Source organism: Sceloporus undulatus, chromosome 3 (assembly GCF_019175285.1).
Source record: "Sceloporus undulatus isolate JIND9_A2432 ecotype Alabama chromosome 3, SceUnd_v1.1, whole genome shotgun sequence".
NCBI classification, from domain to species: domain Eukaryota; kingdom Metazoa; phylum Chordata; class Lepidosauria; order Squamata; family Phrynosomatidae; genus Sceloporus; species Sceloporus undulatus.
Genome location: NC_056524.1, coordinates 14,525,364 through 14,544,347, shown reverse-complemented (window position 1 = coordinate 14,544,347; position 18,984 = coordinate 14,525,364). Strand labels below are relative to the sequence as shown.

The window sequence follows — 18,984 nt, the reverse complement described above, 5'->3', positions numbered from 1 at the left end:
ACACAAGGTAGGGGCTATTTGGTAGACCAGTGTGGTGTAGTGGTTTGAGCATTAGACTATGGAGACCAGAGTGCAAATCTCAGTTCAGTCATGTAAACCCATTGGTTAGTCTTGAGCAAGTCACACTCTCTTAGCCTCAGAGGATGGCAATGGCAAACTACTCCGATGAAACTTGCCAAAAAAACAACAACATAATTGGGTCACCTTAGAGTTTTCATAAGTTGGAAATGATTTGAAGCCACACAACAACAAAGGGGTTATTTGGCTGTGTAAAGAAATCCTGTGTCACATCTTTGCCTTCCTGTGATTTCCATTTTGTACTGACCTGTTTGCAGCACCCCCCCCCCCCGAAAAGCTACTCCTGGATAATGGAGTCCTGAAAGCACCTGCATTATCTACTGTTTGTGAGTTGTTTAAGGATGTTGCACTCTTTCATTCATTAGGAAGAAAATGACATGTGTTTTTGTTTTGATGAAAACCCTCTTCAGGTGTGGAGATGCCAGAATGTTCCATCCTTTGTGGTCCCTGATTTATAAGTTAGACTTACTTGAGCTTTTCCAACGTATACAATTCAATTGAACTTCTTTGTTCCTGTGTCCTCCTGGCAATTAGGGATGTTGGGATGAAAACTGAAGATGGCTTCTCTCCACTTAATGGCTGTGAAGAACAGAGCATTTCAACAGGTGTTGCCTGTTACCTGGTTTGACAAGCAAAGCCTGTTGAATTCCCCCAACTATTAAAGGGACAGGAGCCCTCTCAGGTTTTCCCTCTAATAACTCTATTCTGGATCCAGTTTATTGTGTCTGGGCTGATATCAGAGATAGGAAAGTTAATTAATGTTTGCTAACTAGCACATTGAATAGCTCATTTAGCTACTGTATAAGGGTTAATGTATTTTAGTTAATCACTAAGAAGCTAAAAACAAACATATCTTAATTCAGTGGTATTGTGTGTTTATATATGTGCCTATTGATGTATGGTCATCACACAAATTTTATAAGGTTTTCTTAGGCAAGGAGTACTCAGAGGTGGTTTGATATGCTCTTCCTCTTAAATACAGTGTATGACAGCACCTACTCTTTCTTGGCAGTCCCATATCCAAGTGCTAACTAGGCCTAGCACTACTTGGCTTGTGACATCAGATCAGATCTGGTCCCTTTCGCATATTTTTGCTTTATTACACTTATATTAGAGGGGGGTTAGTGGGTGGGATTATGACTGTTATAGTTACTTAAATTTAAGTTAAACATTTGTACTAAATGATTTACAGTGAGATGAAAAATGCCAACCATTATTATTATTAATCTATTATTTTATAACTGATTTCTACCTACACTCCAACAAATGTTCCAATGTTACAGTGTTCAACATTTAATTTCCTAGGACAAATGAAGAGCCTCTATCAGTTGTCTGATGTAGAACAGGGGAAGATCACTTGGAATCAAAGAAGACCATCAACTCATTCTAAGCAGCCCTTACTACTTGTTGGACTACAATCTTTTAACTTTGGAATTCACCTTGGATGAGTACAATTGTATTTCATTAATCATAACATTTGTTGGCTCTACGGTGCTGTTCATTCATTCTGCAACTAAATAACACTTAAATTTCCACCTAAAAGCACTTAAGTTGAAAAATAAATTTAATTAGGTTGTCTTCTTTTGACTTTCCGACTTAATGGATAGCTATATTTTAACTAATTACTTCCTAGCTCTGGCTGATAGTATGGTTTTGCCTGGCAAAGAGGTCCATGCTTGTGATTCTGGTGTGTATAACAGCTAGGAAGTTGAGCTGTTTCATTTTTGCCTAATGTACATGCAGACTTCTGAATCGTTCTGTATTTCCTTTTACTCTTGTTTCTGTATAGTCTTCCGTATTCCTTGTATACTTATCAATATATCTCCATATTGTTTGGTCTGCATATGTGTGCATTACTGGGAAAAGTTCAGTTGGAGTTGTCCGCGTAGATGAACAGGCCCGTATTCACCTTGGCCTCATGTTGTCCTGTTTAGATGATGCAGACCAAAACCCCAGGGCCAGAACCAGCCCTGATCCTGGTAGACCAGACATGCATCCAGCCCAGTCCTGGGGTAAACAGCCTTTACCCTCAGGCAATTTAACCCCTGGCTTGCAATTTGATCCCTAGATTTGTTGTGGAGTTTCCTGAAACTCTACAGCATACTTCAGCATACCCTCACACTCTTTATCTTGCCTGCCATTGCTAGTTCTGAAAAGCTTCTGAGAAGCCCCGTTGCCATGGCTGACATGGAAATGGAGTGCCTGGCCACATGGGTGTAGCCAGGTGCTCCATTTCTGCATCAGACATGGTCATAGAATCATAGAATTGGAAGAGACCACAAGGGCCATCCAGTCCAATCCCCTGCCATGCAAGAACTCTCAAATGTGATGGGGGGGTTGGGTTCTCAGTACATGTTGCAGGAAGATAAGGCATACTCACCTGTAGCAGGTTCCAGGATGGAGCAGGGATGAGTGTGTAAACACCCACCCATCCACATGCTGATCTGGGGACCAGTGCGGGTGAGCACTTAGGAGCCCTGGTGGTGCAGTGGTTAAATGCCTGTACAGCAGCCACTCACTCAAAACCATAAGGTTCAATACCAGCAAAAGGGCTCAAGCTTGACTCAGGCTTGCATCCTTCTGAGGAGGTCACTAAAATGAGCTTGTTGGGGGCAGTTAGCTTACAGTTGTAAACCACTTAGACACTGCTAGTACAGTATGAAGCAGTATATAAATGAAGCTGTTAGGTTCTTTTGATTTTTTTTCAGGCCAGAACAGCAGGGGCCCATCTGCTCAGCCCTTTTGATTGCTGTTTTGTTTATTATTATTATTATACTTTATTTATTTAGTGCTATAGATTTTGTTTGAATACGATATTTCAGAAACTATAAAAAATCTTTCACACCCTTACTAGGATGCAGCACAATTCAGTAAATAAACCTCCGCCCATACATAATCCTAGAACGTAGTTCCTGCCACTGACATATATCATTCTTCTTTAGTATATCTTGAGTATGATTGATACCTTTGTGCATACAGTCCTAAGATGGACAATTACAGCCCTCCAGATGGTGGACTACAACTCCCAGCCAGCATTGCTAGTTCTAAAGGTTCATAGGAGTTGCAGTCTAACAACATTTAGAGTCACACAGTTGCTCACCCTAATCTGACCATTATTGAAGTTTGTTGCTTTTTTTGTTCATGCCCCTATAGAAAATGCACAAACAACACTGGGACAATGACAGAAAACATGGTGACACATTAATAACAGCCATTGGTGCATAGGCTGAACAAATAAATAAACAGAGGCATTTTGTTCTTATTCACATCAATGGAAAAGGAGTTTCATTATTGCTTGCAAAGGCTGCTGAATGCAAGCCTGCAGAGTTCTGTAGACTTAATAGGACACTGCGGGAGCCCCTGCTGGCAGCGTTTAGTAGAACATCAGAATCTTTTGTCAATGAAGTTAGAAGCAGATCCTGGCCGAATTGTCAAAATGCTTCAAAATCCAGCTTTCCATAATAGCATTCCCAGATGTCTGTTCACCATTCTGTCCAGTTAACATCTTACCAATTCCTTCAATTGCAAAGCCAGAAGCATGCCATAAGAAAGCCAGGAAAGACAGAAATGGCAGTATTTCTAGATTAATGATGGGCAGCATATCCCAAAACATTTCAAAATTTTCTTCCCTCAAGGAACATGAACAACAACAACAACAAAAAGCTTGAAATGCAAAGCAAACAGCAGCTATTAGACCAATCAACTTCTCATCTCTCTGACATCACTAGTGAATAGCCAATTGGTTTTACACACTTGACTCAAAGCTGAAAATTTTTGAACTTTAGAAAGAGCAGTAGAAGTAGAATGCAATAGCAGATACAGAAAAAAAAGGTGACAAGACTAGAATCAATAGCTGAGGGAGGCATTCTAGTTGTCCACTGAGCCCAGATCCATTGTGCTTTGGTTCCAGAAACCCCCACGGATACCAAGCTCCATTAAATACAGTGGCATAGTAAAATTGTGCCCCTTATATAAATAAAATGGGAATAACAAGGTTTGCTTTGAAATTTATTTTTGTAATATATCCAAGATGTGGATGGTTGAATCCATGGATTTAAAAAAATATATCCATGGATACAGAGGGCCAACTCAAGTGTCCTGGAGTATTTGTGATCTGTGGGGTCACCATGGCAGGACCTTCTTGTTGGCTAACTTCCAGTAGTTATTTGGTGTCCCCCCCCCCAACTTGTTGTCAGTTAACAATGTACAGTGGGCCATCTACATTCACTAGGGATGAGGGCACAGGACCCCTGTAAAAGTAGAAAAACCTGAGAGAACAGCTATCTGGGAATCTCTAGGTCCTCCAGGGCAATTCTACTACAAATGCCTAGAGAAGTGTTCTCTCTAGGAATCGCTAGGTCCTCCAATGTGACTTTTGGCAGAGGTTGACAACAGAATCATGTTGAAGGACCTAGAGATTCTAGAGAGAATATACAGCATTAATCAAATCCATGAATAATGAAATGCACAAAAGTCAAAGCCACAAATGTGGAGGGCCAACTGTATTTATTTTTGTGGATCTTCAGAATCAAAACAAGGGAATTAATTAATTAATTTGTTTATTTATTTATTTTATGGTCCTTTTAATAATATTTTATTAGAATGATTTGTGATTTCAGAGCTATGCTTTTGATTTTAATTGACTTTCTTCTATCTTATGGACACAGCCTTCTGGAGGTACTTGCTAATACTATGCCACATTCCTGAGGTTTACTCAGGAATCATTCAGAGGAGGGCATTTAATGATGTGGCATCTCTTTGTGGCATGCTCCAACTATTCTTAGTTACAGATGCACATCTGCATCCACAATTAATCCAACTAATTTCTATTTATTTCTCCACTGACTTTATCAACAACTAGTATTTATTTTGTGGATCACATAAAGAGTGTATATTAATTTATGTGTGTTGTATATTTGTGTGTTGTGTATATTTTATTAACTTTCTTGGCTCTGTGTGTGTGTGTGTGTTGCATTTCTAAATACATAAAAATATATTAACTTGGTTTTCTGGTGAACCTTGGCTCCCTAAAGATTCTTTTATTTATACAAATCCTAGGATTTCCCCAAGCAGATTGATAGTTGGTTTTTTGTTACTTCACGGCTTCATGTTGGCAACACAGACAGAAGCTGAGCTGGATTTTATAAATCTAATTGTGTATCCTATTGAGGAGCTATGAAAGTTGATAAACACAGGAGGGAAGGAATGCTTTAGTCCTTTCTGGTATGTTATCCTCATGTGAAGAACAACTTTAGAAAAAGGAGAGCCCCCTTCATCTATGGAGGCTAGTCATGAAATCTGGAAAGCTGGAAATGTTAGAAAACCAGAAATAGAAAATTCTCCATTTCTGGATTGCGTGGTGGTATGGAAAAGGCAACTCTATGAAAAGGAGATCCTCTTCTATCTGTAAAGAATCTCCTGTTCACAGAGTTTCCCTTTGCATGAAAATCTCAAGAGTAGCACACCATCTTTGCCATGTGCTTATTTAACTTACTTTTACAATGCCTGAATCTATCTATCTATCTATCTATCTATCTATCTATCTATCTATCTATATCATCATATTCAACTATCTATTTATCTATCTATCTATCCACCCACGAACTTGTCCATTCCTCTATCCTGTGAAACAAATGAGTAGAGAGAATTGGAATTGCAGAGTGAGTCTACAGTAGAAACAATGCAGTTTGAGATCACCTTAATTGCCTTGTCTCCATCCTACAGAAGCCTGGGATATGTAATTTTATTTTTAATTTTTTATTACATAGCAACATAATACATACATTAAACGTTAAACATTTAAAAACAGATGTAACATACTTACATATACTTAAGAGCAATTTGTAGTTTTTTGAGGCACCAACACATTAGAGAAGGGTAAAGGCCTTGCAAAAACCATACATCCCAGAATTCCATAAGATGGAGCAACAGCAGTTAATGTGGTGTCAAACTGCATTATTTCTACAGTGTAGATGCACCCTAAGACAACTCATATGTATAGACTGGTGGTGATTGTGTAGCCCTCCAGATCTTGAAATGCAGGTCCTGGTATTCCTCACCATTGGCTATGCTGACTAGGGTTCCTAGTAGCTGCAGTTCAAATAATAATAATAATAATAATAATAATAATAATAATAATAATAATAAATTGGAGGACTGCACAGTTCCCTCCCTATAATAAACCTATGCTCTCTAACATTTCACAAATGAAAATTGGCACATGTGTGGCCACGCAACATCAGAGTATGGTCAAGATGGCAAAAGTTATTAATGAGGAGGAACGCACAAGCTTAGAGAGGCTGCCGCAGTTTGCTTTTGCCTTCTTCTACAGGAAAGGGCAAGATTCCATCCCCCTCCTCTCCCCTCCCCATTGCTAATTGACTGTGAACTACTTTTGCACTTTCTATGCAGTTTAATATACATCAGCTGAAATAAGCTGAGGACAAAGTGAGAGGAAGAGAGAGAAACTGGGAACATTAGGGGATAAGTAAAATAAATATTTTGGGCAGTCCACATCTAGTATGGGAAAGAAGAGTGCTTCATAGCAGTACAGTGGTGCCTCGGGTTACGAAATTAATTCGTTCCGTGGCACCGTTCGTAACCCGAAAAGCCTTCGTAAGCCGAATTGCCATAGGCGCTAATGGGGAAAAGCCGCGATTCCGTGCGAAAAAGCCGAAAAAAGCACCAAAAGTTTTTTCGTAACCCGAAAAAACATTTGTAACCCGGAACAATGTTTTCCTATGGGATTTTTTCGTATCCCGAAAATTTCGTAACCTGGGTATATCGTATCCCGAGGTACCACTGTATTTTCATAAGCATTCCTCACATTTAGAAGACTTGAATATAAAACACACAGTTTGCAGACCAGTTCGCAGAAATTATAGTGGCGGCATATTCACCTTTCTGCTTGCATTGTGGCTGAAGTTGGGTTTCGATCCCAGAAAAATAAATCTCTTAAGAGGATCAGACAACTGCAACTTAGGGGTAATGGAAAGCTGGCACGGAAATGTGTTCCTTTTCTCTGTTAATACAGAGGTTTAAATACACTTATTGTTCGCGACCATTCAAATCCCCAACTCTAAGGCACTGGGTCAAATCTGTTTTCCATTATCCTCGGCACACATTGGTGGTATTAACCCTAGTATTTAAGTGCAGGCACATCCAGATGGTATCTGTGCTCTTTTTCATTACAATGAAGTCACCTCTGCCTGTTAGCCTAGCCAGGGTATCTTCCATGCAACCTTCAATGTTTAACATTTGAATGCATCTTGGGAATGTGATATTTGGAAAATTAACCACATGAACAGGAACTCCAAAAAAGGAAGAACCTGCAAATTGTTATTAAAATCATGTTGGTTCACTGGGAAGTTATTCAGACAGTGAAAATAATCCAGGATGAATCTGGGGTGAATCTTCGTTTGTTTATATGTATCCTGAATGAACCCGATTAATTTTTTTTGGGCGTGGGCTGCTAAAACCCCGACTTAACCTGAGATAATTGATACCAGTCTTTTTCTTGAGTTTTTAAAAAAGATTTTAAAAAGCAGTGTGAATAACTGATGTGAAGAGATCTGAGATTAAACTCTGGATGGCTTGAACACATTTCAAATGCATTCACATCGTTGACTCCATGTTTATTTGAGTGCTGACATGGGTGAGCAACAGAATTTACAGAGATGCAGTTCCATAGTGTGGATAATAAACCCGGAATATGTGAGTGAAGTTATTTACATCATTCCACTGTAAAAAAAAAATGATGCCTGAATGACCCCTAGGCTAGCCGTTGCACTTTCCTAGATTTACAGACCAGCTCTATATTCAGGATCCCAACACAGTCATGATCATGATGGCACTATTGCCGTGATCACAAATGCCTGCCTAAACCTACTTTACTAGGCAGCAGCCACACTGAGAGAAGGAGGTCTGTTAGCTGACCATTGGACAACAAAAGAAGAAGTCTCCATCTCTTGGTACAGCTCATGCCCAGTAAAGGTGGTTCGGAGATGATAATTAATTATATATGCTTAGTTACATGTTGTAACTAAGTAGACGATGTAGAATATGGGCCATCCTTCTCATTTTGATTATGTGCTCTGTTTGAGGCCTAGCTTATATTGAGACTTGGTTATACTTAAGGTAGAATCATAGAATCATAAGATTTGGAAGAGACCCTAAGGGCCATCCAGTCCAACCCCGTCATGCAGGAACTCTCAATCAAAGCATACCCAACAGATGGCCATCCACCCTCTGTTTAAAGACTTCCAAGGAGGTAGACACAGTGAAATGAATGTCATTATATATTTTACTCTCCATGGGTTTGCTTTAAGTGTGACTTAAATCTCAAGCCAACCCTGTATCTTGGCAATGGGATGCATGCTTCAACATTTCCTTTTGTACTTTCTGTTCTTTCTCCTCCTCTCAACACTGTAAATGGCTAGAGGTGCCCTTGAAATTGGCAACTGAATTAAATAAATTGGCAAAAATCTGAAAGAAAGCCAAAACTGTCAGCTTCATAATCTATGAAGGTAGATGCAAAATGATGTGATTTTACACCTAGAAGAACCTGCAATTTCACAAGGAGACAAGCAGTAAACATAAATTTTAAAGTCATATAACCTACTGTGACATCCCAAGAAAGTTTTGATTTATTACCAGCTCTATTAAAAAAGCACACAAACCCCAAATCTAAAATTATGAGACCTAAATAAAGAATGAAAGAGTGGGGATGATAGCATTCCATTTCATTTTATTAGGATGGGAATCTTTGTAAAGACATATTTTAAGGTGTTCAAGGAGAGATTTTTGTTTCTTTCTTTGTCACATTGGCAGTGTGATCAGTAGTTAGCAAGCAAAGCAAAGCAAAGCAAATGCACTCACTCTGAGGTAGATTGAGCAAGAAATAAATTCTGGTTTCTTGTAGATTGTCAATAAATGAACATACTTAATTATTTCTCTCCCAAACACAAATCTTCCAACACTCCATTTTTGGAAAGGACAGCACTAATTAACCCTCTGCCATTCCACGTTCTCTAGCTTTAGCATCTCCAAGGGACCTTGAAAGGCTGTTCCCCACAAGCCCCATTCTCCATTTTTTTTGTATAAAAATCATAGAATCATAGAATCGTAGAGTTGGAAGAGACCACTAGGGCCATCCAGTCCAACCCCCTGCCATGCAGGAAATCCAAATCAAAACATCCCCGACAGATGTCCATCCAGCCTCTGTTTAAAGACCTCCAAGGAAGGAGACTCTATCATTCCATTGTCGAACAGCCCTTACTGTCAGGAAGTTCCTCTGTAGTAGACTCCCACCGTAACATCCTTGTTGTTTCCCTCCCCTTTGATTCTTATCCAGATGCTCTCCACCTGGCTTCCATGATTGATGTCCAGGATCTCTTCACTGGTGTAAATATCTCTGACATATAGTGCTATTCCTCCTCCTTTCCTGTTTGGCCTATTTCTCTTAATAAGGTTATACCCCTCTATTTCCACATTCCAATCATGAGACTCATCCCACCAGGTTTCAGTGATGCCTATTATATCATATTTGCTTTGTTGTACTAGGAGTTCGAGTTCATCTTGCTTATTTCCCATGCTCTGTGCATTAGTGTAGAGACATCGCAGACCATGGTTCCCTTTTACTTGCTGCCTGTGCAAGTTTTTTTGCCTCCCTCTGTTGGGTCCTTGCACTATTTGCCTTGTTTCCTCTATGTCAGTTTGACTATTTTCGCCATCCCTTTCGCCTTCCTTAATATTGTCTCCCTTCCCCTCGGAACTCAGTTTAAAGCCCTCCTGATCAAGTTCTTGTTGGCAAAAACATTTCTTCCAACTGGCGTGAGATGCAACCCGTCTGTTGCAAGAAGTCCCTCCTCATGGAACCGCAGCCCATGATCGAAGAATCCAAATCCTTCTCGGTGGCACCATCTGCGAAGCCAGTTGTTCACATCCGCTATTTTCCTCTCCCTTCCTGAACCGTTGCCCTTCAACTGGCAGAAGAGACGAGATGACAACCTGTACATCCATTCCTTTCAGCTTCCTACCAAGCGCCTCGTAATCCCTTTTGATGTTCTGAATGCTGTGTCTTGCAGTATCATTAGTTCCCACGTGGACCAAAAGGAAGGGGTATTTGTCAGTAGGCTTGACCAGTCTTGTCAGCCTCTCTGTCACATCCCGGATCTTTGCACCTGGAAGACAAGACACCTCTCGAGACATCTTGTCAGGCCTACAAATCACTGCTTCTGTACCCCTGAGCAAGGAGTCCCCCACTACGACCACACGCCTCCTCCGAGGCTTAGTAGCGACTGTTCCCTCGGGTGGGACTCTCAGGCTCCCCTGCTCTGTCCCTGAAGTCTGTCCATGCTGCTCTTCTTCATCCTCCTTGATATGGGAAAGAGCTTTGAATCGATTCTCTAGCTGCAAGCTCCCTGAAAAAATCCTTCTTGGCTTACTTCTCTTTGTGACATTCCTCCAGCTGTCTGCCTCCTCTGTTTGGCAAGTGACCTCTTCCACCCTAGCATCTTCCTCTGCGTGGTACTCATCCAAGATGGTTAGTTCTATTGTGTCCAGGAAATCCTCTTGTTCCCTAATATGCTGAAGTGTAGCTACTCTGGACTCCAGCTGCTGCACTTTCTCCTCCAAGAGTACTACCAACTTGCACTTGGTGCTTGTGAAGTTCTCCACTTCTGTAGGCAAGAAGAGAAACATCCCACAAGAGTCACCCACAAGGTGACTGCAGCAGATCCCTCGTTGTCCATACTGCAAAGTCTTTAGTAATGAATATAACAGTCAATCTACTGGGAATACTTCTTTAAAGGAATGTACTGGCTGCTATCTTACACTTAAAGGGAAGGTTCTGTTTCAGTGTCTGATTCTAACCTGATGCCACTTGAGTAGAGTTGTTGAGTTAAAGAAAACTAAAATTCTGGAAGTTGGTATATAAAGCTAGTCTGCTAGCTCCGCCCCTTGTGACTCACAGATGTGACTCACAGACGCTCCGCCCCTTCAGCAACGAGCACACGGTCTCAAGCACACGGTCTCAAATGTTCTCAAGTGTCTCCCAATGCACTTGCCATCCAACTCTCCAGATTCATAAAATCATAGAGTTGGAAGAGACCATAAGGGCCATGCAGCCCAGGTCCCAACCATGCAGGAATACTCAGTCCAAATCCTTCCAACAGATGGCCACCCAGCCCCTCTTAACCTTCTTTTCCTCAGGCTAAACATACCCAGCTTTCTAAACCTCTCCTCACAGGCTATGGTTTTCAGAACTTTCCCCATTTTGGTTACCCTTCTATGGACACTTCCATCTTATCAATATCCTTCTTTAATCATGATGCCCAGAACTGGACATGGTATTCCAGGTGAGGTCCAAAACAGAATATAGTGACACCATTGCTTCTCTAAAAACACTAGACTCCTGTTGATGCAGTCTAAAATCACATTGGCTTTTCTAGCTGCTGCACCAGATTCCTGACTCATGTTTCGTTCATGGTCCACTAAGATTCCTAGATCCCTTTTACATGCAATGCCGCCAAGCCAGGTGTCACCTATTTTCATAGAATCTTAGGCCCGTTACAGACGGGTGTAAAGTACGTCCCAAGGACGTACTAGGGTTAGGAAAGGTACGTCCTGGGGATGTACAAAATGGCGGTGCCCATTCTACATGGGTGCCGCCATGGGGACGTCACCACCACGCCGCCTCCAAACGGGGTGCTGTGGAAGTGACATCCCGGCACTGCGCGAGGGCCTTTCCGCGGCTCCGGAAGGAGCTCCATTTTGGAGCTCCTTCCAGCTTTGCGTCGCTGGCGCAGCCTTCAGACGGCAGCACCAGCGACGCAAAGCAGAAAGGGGCACAGCAGCCTCTTTCTGTGTGTCCCCACCGCCCTCGGGTGTCCTTGGGGCATGAAGCCCCAAGGACACCCCTTTCCAGGCCACAGGGAAGCAGCCTTTTGGTGCTTCCCTGTGGCCTGGAAAGCAGCGGATCGGGGCCTCAGAGGCTGCCACTGAAGGCAGATGAGGCCCCGATCCGACAGGGAAAGGGCCAGATGCAGGCCGCCCCAAAAGGGTGGTCTGTAACACGCCATAGAGTTGGAAGAGACCACAAGGGCCATCCAGTCCAACCCCTGCCATGCAGGAAATCTCAATCAAAACTTCCCCAACAGATGGCCATCCAGCCTCTGCTTAAAGACCTCCAAGGAAGGAGCCTCCATTACACTTCGAGGGAGTATGTTCCACTGTCGAACAGCCCTTACTGTCAGGAAGTTCCTCTTAATGTTGAGGTGGGATTTCTTTTCCTGTAGCTTGCACCCATTGTTCCGGGTCCTAGTCTCTGGAGCAGCAGAAAACAAGCTTGCTCCCTCCAATATGACATCCTTCAAATATTTAAACAGGGCTATCATATCTTCTTTTAACCTTCTCTTCTCCAGGCTAAACATCCCCAACTCCCTAAGTCGTTCCTCATAAGGCATGGTTTCTAGATCTTATATCTGTGCATTTCATTTTTACTGACTAGTTGTAGTATCTTACATTTCTCTCTGTTGAAATTCATTTTGTTCATTTTGACTTAGCATTCTAATCTGTTATGGTCATTTTGAATTTTGATCCTGTCCTCTGTGGTATTAGCTACCCCTCCTATTTTGGTGTCATCCACAAATTTGATAAGCAAGCCATCTATTTTATCATCCAAGTAATTGATAATGACGTTGAATAGCCCTGGACCCAGGACAGAACCCTGTGGCACACCACACAGGGTTTTAAAAAAATCTTTGGCAAGGACAGACCCAGTCAATCCTCTGTTGTCTCACTTTTTCAGCTGCTGCAAAAATGATCCAGTTTCACTCTTCTCCTCTCACTTTCTTGCTTTATCTTCATTTTGTTTCAGTTGTGGCAGATGGAGTTGAATGTGCAGAAGTAGTTTGCACTGAGATATCCAGAAAGGAGATGAAAGAAGGGGGTGGAGTCTTGCCCTTGCTAAACTCAGAACATAAATTCCAAGATTTCTTAAAATTGTAGTTTTGTGTGTTCTTCCCCATTGATAAAATTTTCTCTCTTCATGTATAGCCCCACCTTTTTGATCACACTCTGATATGGCTCTCAACATGTCGTGGTTTTCATCTGTGAAATTTGTTTGCTTGTCTGTAACATTGGCAGTTTGATCAGGGTATGCATGCCTGCGCACACACACAAAAAGAATCAAGTATGAACATACTTTTAAGACCAACTGAGCCAACTCAGTCCATCCACCATAAAACAATCTACCATTGTGTTTGGCAAGTACTGTTTTTGAATTCTCAGACACTAAAGTCAGGTGGGTGATCTATCAAACACTTGTAAAACTGCTACAGATTCATGACATTTGGCTTATTTATTTGTTACATGCTCAGCCTCATGTTTCTTTCCATAAGCACCTGGCTTGCTGGCTCGCTAATTTATCCTCACAATAATCCTGTAAGGTATGCCCTATGTTGTAAAGATCAAAACCCGAAACCCCGAAGTCCCAGTCCAACACTGTGGCAGGACTCCTGTTGGCTAGTTCCAACTAGAGTAGACCCCACTGCTATTGCTAAGTCAATACATAGGTAAATCCAATTGATACAATGGTTCTACTCTGGCTGGGAGTAAGAATAGGGATTCAAGCCTCTAATCATCATACTATATTGATTCTCACCACACAGGCATGTGTGGTCATAAACTGACATGCATAAACTTTATGGAACCTTTTTTGCATTTCACAGTGAAAGCCTTGAAATGTTCTCATGAAACTGCTCTCCTGACCTTTGCAATTAACTCTCTCACCTTTGCCATGATTTAATTGAGAGTTTGCAGTGGTCTTCTGATAGACTCAGCTGTTGGCAGGTGCTTCACATCACTTCTACACAGTTTGGGTAATGGCAGACTATTTGGTGGCACCACATAATCACACAGCATTTTTATTTGTTGGGGCATGTGTGTGAGAGTAGTGTATCTCATGCAAGGAAGATATTTAGTATTCGCAAGCAGAAGGTGAGCAACAACCAGTAACCCCCCTCTCCAAACCCCCCTCTCCAACACACAAGGATCTAGCAGAGAAATAAAGCAGGCTTAACCTTCTCTGTAAGAACATATGAAGTACTTACAAATACTAAAGGTTTCATAATATTTTTTTCAAATGTAGTGTTCAAATATGGAAGTGAGTGAGTGAAAGAACAACTGCAGACAACAAAATGGAGGATTAAGAAACAAAGTAACTGCAGAACAATGGATGCAAAAAGAGAGACGATGTGACTGGGACTAACAAACAGGAGATTGACGTAAATTCATGCATTGGCTAAATTCTTAGAGAGACTTGCAAACTAGCAACTATGGGTATGTTAAAGTTGCTACCTCTAACAAGAAAGTGGGTAATGTTCTCTGCTTTACTCTTCAGCAAGTAAGGGTCCAAAGGATTATAGGGTCAAAGAACAAGGAATTTTTGATTAACAGGGCCAACATCATCAGCTGCCACTTCTCCTTGGACTTGCCTGTCATCTATATCACCAGTCAAACTTATTGGAGAGAATCTACCATCTGCATGGGGGTGACTATGGCCTTTGAGGTGCTCTAAGTCGAGGCACCATGAAGTCCTCCAGATGTGAATGGACTCTAATTTCCAGCAATCCTAGCCAGCATAGACAATGGTGAGGAATTCTGAGAAATGCAGTTAAGCAACATCTGGCTACATGATTTCCGCCCATACCTTTAGCAGATTTTGGATCTCAGCCGTAGAACACCTTGATATTAACTGAGACTTCAAATGAACAAATCTGTCAGTTATAGCTTCTCTCCATTCTCATTTTCTTCTACTGTTCAGTTCAGTACAGACCAAACATTAAAAACAGTTGGAATTCTGTATGATCATAGAGCTGGAAAGAATTCCACATGACTACTGCATACTATATAGCACCATAACTACAGTGATACATAGTGCATTCTGGCCAGACCCTTCCCATGGCAGCCCCCCCCCTTTACCAGTAAGCAGCCACTGGGATTGGCAGGAGTCTGTCCCCTACTGGTTGAAAGGTGGCTGCCTGATGTTGCTAATATAAATAAATAAATAAAAAATTTATTTATATACCGCCCTTCCATCGATCAGGGCGGTGAACATTACAATAAAATCAAACACAATACAATAATATACACATATTAAAAACAAGTCAAAACCCCATCAGCCAGCCATCTTGCCGACCAAAGAGGGAGGAAGGCCATCAGGAACTCATTCGGGGAATGCAGCTCGAAATAGGAAGGTATTCAAGTCCCTTCTAAACTGAGCTAGGGAGGTGGCCGAGCGGAGCTCTGTGGGCAGCATATTCCAAAGGGCAGGGGCGACGCTGGAATACGTCTTCCTTTTTGTGGAGGAGAGTCTGGTCCCTGGAACCCTGAGTAGTTGCTGCCCAGAAGTTCTGAGGGTGCGGGGCGGAATGTATGGGGAGAGGCGGTCCTTCAGGTATCCTGGGCCCAAGCCATGTAGGACTTTATAGGTAATCACCAACACCTTGTACTGAGCCCGGAAGCAAATAGGCAGCCAATGCAGATCTTTAAGCACGGGTGTAATATGGCTGGCCCTGGAGGTACCAGTGCCCAGCCTGGCTGCCATATTTTGTACCAACTGTAGCTTCCGGGTTTGGTATAAGGGTTGCCCCATGTAGAGCGCATTGCAGAAATCCAATCTAGAGGTTACCAGAGCGTGTACCACCGTTTCAAGGTCCCTCTGGGCCAGGTATGGGCGCAGCTGGCGGATAAGCCGAAGCTGATAACAAGTGCTCTTGACCGTCGCATTCACCTGAGATGTAAGGTGTAGCGACGAGTCAAGAAGCACTCCCAGACTGCGCACGGAGTCCTTCACAGGAAGCGTGATCCCGTTCAGGACAGGTGGAACCACCGCCATTCCTGGACCAGGGGAACCTATCACAAGTACCTCCGTTTTCTCTGGATTCAGTTTGAGTCGGTTTTCCCTCATCCAGCCCATTACTGACTCCAGGCATGCCACGAGAGGAGAGACGCCATCCTCAGTCACTGCGTCAGTCGGAGACATAGAGAAAATTATTTGGGTGTCATCAGCGTACTGATAACCCCGCGCCCCATGTCTCCGGATGATCTCTCCCAGCAGTTTCATGTAAATGTTAAATAGCATGGGAGACAGAATGGCTCCTTGAGGGACCCCAGTTTTAAGGGCCCTCTTATCGGAGCACACGTCTCCCAGCTGCACCATCTGGAACCTCCCAGAGAGGTAGGACCAGAACCACTGGAGCGCAGTGCCCCCGATTCCCACCTCTGCCAGGCGCTCCAGAAGGATACCATGGTCTATGGTATCGAAAGCCACTGAGATGTCCAAGAGCACCAACAGGGACACGCTTCCCCTGTCGATGCCCAGACGGAGATCATCGACCAAGGCGACCATGGCCGTCTCAACCCCGTAACCCGCCCGGAAGCCAGTTTGAAATGGGTCCAGATAATCCGTTTCATCCAAGACCGATTGAAGCTGGGTTGCAACTGCCCTCTCGATCACCTTCCCCAGAAATGGCAGCAGCGAGACTGGCCGATAATTACTATGTATCAGGGGGTCGAGGGAGGGCTTTTTTAATAGAGGTTTTACAGTGGCCAATTTCAAATCAGTTGGAAATTGCCCATCCCTCAGAGATGTATTAATAATCTGGCGTAACAATGTCGTTACTGCCGGTCCCCCCTGAGCCGCTAACCATGAGGGACAGGGATCGAGGGAGCAGGTTGTCTTCCGAACACTTCCAAGGATCTTGTCCACATCATCATCATGATGACTTCTTGAATGCTATTTTGATTAAGAAACACATTTGTATGTACTTCCCTTCAATTTTGTATGCTTTATTTTTTTAAAAAAATTAAATGCATGCATCATTGCAAAATCCAGACAAATTTTTCAAAGGATAACTGAGTTTTAAAAGAAAACTGAGTTTTGGTTCACACATTGGTTCAAAATGGCAAATTAGGTAAATTCACATTAAAATGCAAATGCTGGAGGTGTCTCCTAGCTTATAATTGAGTGCTCCCTCCCTCCCTCTCTCTGCGTCCCTCCTATTTTGCTTCATGATTTGTTGCCTCTTATGGAGCTACAATATGATGTTTCCATTCATGCCGGAAGAAGCATGACATTAGCTATTTGGGCAGTTATAGCCATGAAATCAGACAAGGATATTTCTGTTTTATAAGCTTCTTTGTACAATTTCTTACTAAGATATATTGGGTTGGATCCAGATTGTGTGGAAAAAAATTCTGGCAGTGGCACTTTTCTTTAAAAATTTGTACAACAGCTAGTGGAAGACTTTGCAAAAAAAAAAAAAAAATGGCTTTATTATCTTGAAACATAAGCAAAGGGATGAATTAGCCTTTTGCTGCTCATACATGCAATCATTTTGCTTTTCCATTAACAGGATGAGATAATGAAAACAGAAGTCTTTAATTCAACAAAGCTTCCCATTTTGTCCAAACCATGAATCCATGATTAATAGTTTTGGAGCAAGCCAGGGTCTCCAAACTGTAGTTTGTTTTAAAACCGATTAGCCTAGCTTCCATCCTAACACAATGTCCAAGATCCTGGATTGGGGGACACCAATCCATACCTCCTTTCCCACACACACCCAAATAACTTTTTACCTACTGCAATGCTTCCAGCATGGCCATTTTCTGGCAAGTGGAAAGTGAAAGCAGGAGTGGATGAGTGTCCAGCTAAATTCCTATAGCTGAATGTGCAATGTAAAGCATCCCACTGCATTTCTCAGGGGTTGTTTGGAGATCCCAGAGGATGAAATTGGCTTCATCTACACTGCAGATATCATGCAATGTGAAACAGCTTTAACTGTCATGCCTTAATGTTATGGAATTCTTAGAATTGTAATTTTGTGGGATATCTAGCCTTCTCTCTCACAAAACTACAGTTCCCAGATTTCCATAACACTGAGCCATGGCAGTTAAAGTGGTGTCAAACAGGATTATCTCTGCAGTGCAGAAGCAGTCATTGTTTCTATGCATTCAGTTTTAGCTGCTCCCCATTCCCCACCAAACAGTAAACCAGTAAACTAGTGGCGAGCTGCAGCAGGAAAAAGAGGGCCAGGGGGGCATTTGGACAAAGTTGATAAAGTATTCCAGATTTTACAATGACCAAAACAATGACTTCTGCCAGTGTCAAATTGGATTTAGGTCCACATTTGTCGCAAGCTGCCAGCCATTATCAGAAACTAGAAACCTCCTAACTTATTGTGACTTTCTTCATATGAAGGAAAGAAGGGGCTATGTCTATTCTCCAACTATCTCAGTTTGGTAGGGACAGCTTTGGTTTATCTTCTACTGCCCCATTTGCTCAAGTGCTTTTAAAATGTTCCAGTTTATCTCTTCTTCTCCCGCATTCCCCCTTCATCTGCAGTTTACTTCAGTTGCTGCAAATTGGGTGCAAAGTGCACAGGTAGATCACACACAATGAACTCAGCAGGAAAGAGAGGAGGGAGTGGAGTCTTGTCTTTATTAAATTCAGTACATAAATTCTGAGGTTTCTCCATCACCCTGAACACTACTAATTTAGGCCTGGTCCAGACAGGCCTATAGGGTGCCCTCATCACGTGCAGGGCACTGCCATTTTGATACAACGGATGCCTAGCGTCTGCACGTTGCAGTGCCATAATGATGTCACGAGTGTGCCATTGGTGCACTGTGGCATCATTATGGTGCCCCAAAAAGAACCCATTTTTCGTGGGTTCTTTTTGCTATGCGAGGGAGCCGCATGGTTTGTCCGCTGTGGCTTCCTTGTGGAGCAAACCAGGGTGCTGGCAGACCGCCTTTTTTGGGTGCTCTGTACCAGGACGTTGACTACTTCTTATTGTTCTTCCTCCTTAACAACTTTGGACCTCTTATTGCCTAGCCACGTTT

The 18,984-nt window shown here is 42.5% G+C and overlaps 1 protein-coding gene across 1 annotated transcript in view; it reads right to left on the bottom strand.

The window, feature by feature from the left end:
- Positions 1–18,984, bottom strand: part of TYR (tyrosinase) — an 85,863-nt gene that overhangs the window by 49,315 nt on the left and 17,564 nt on the right. The window lies entirely within an intron of this gene.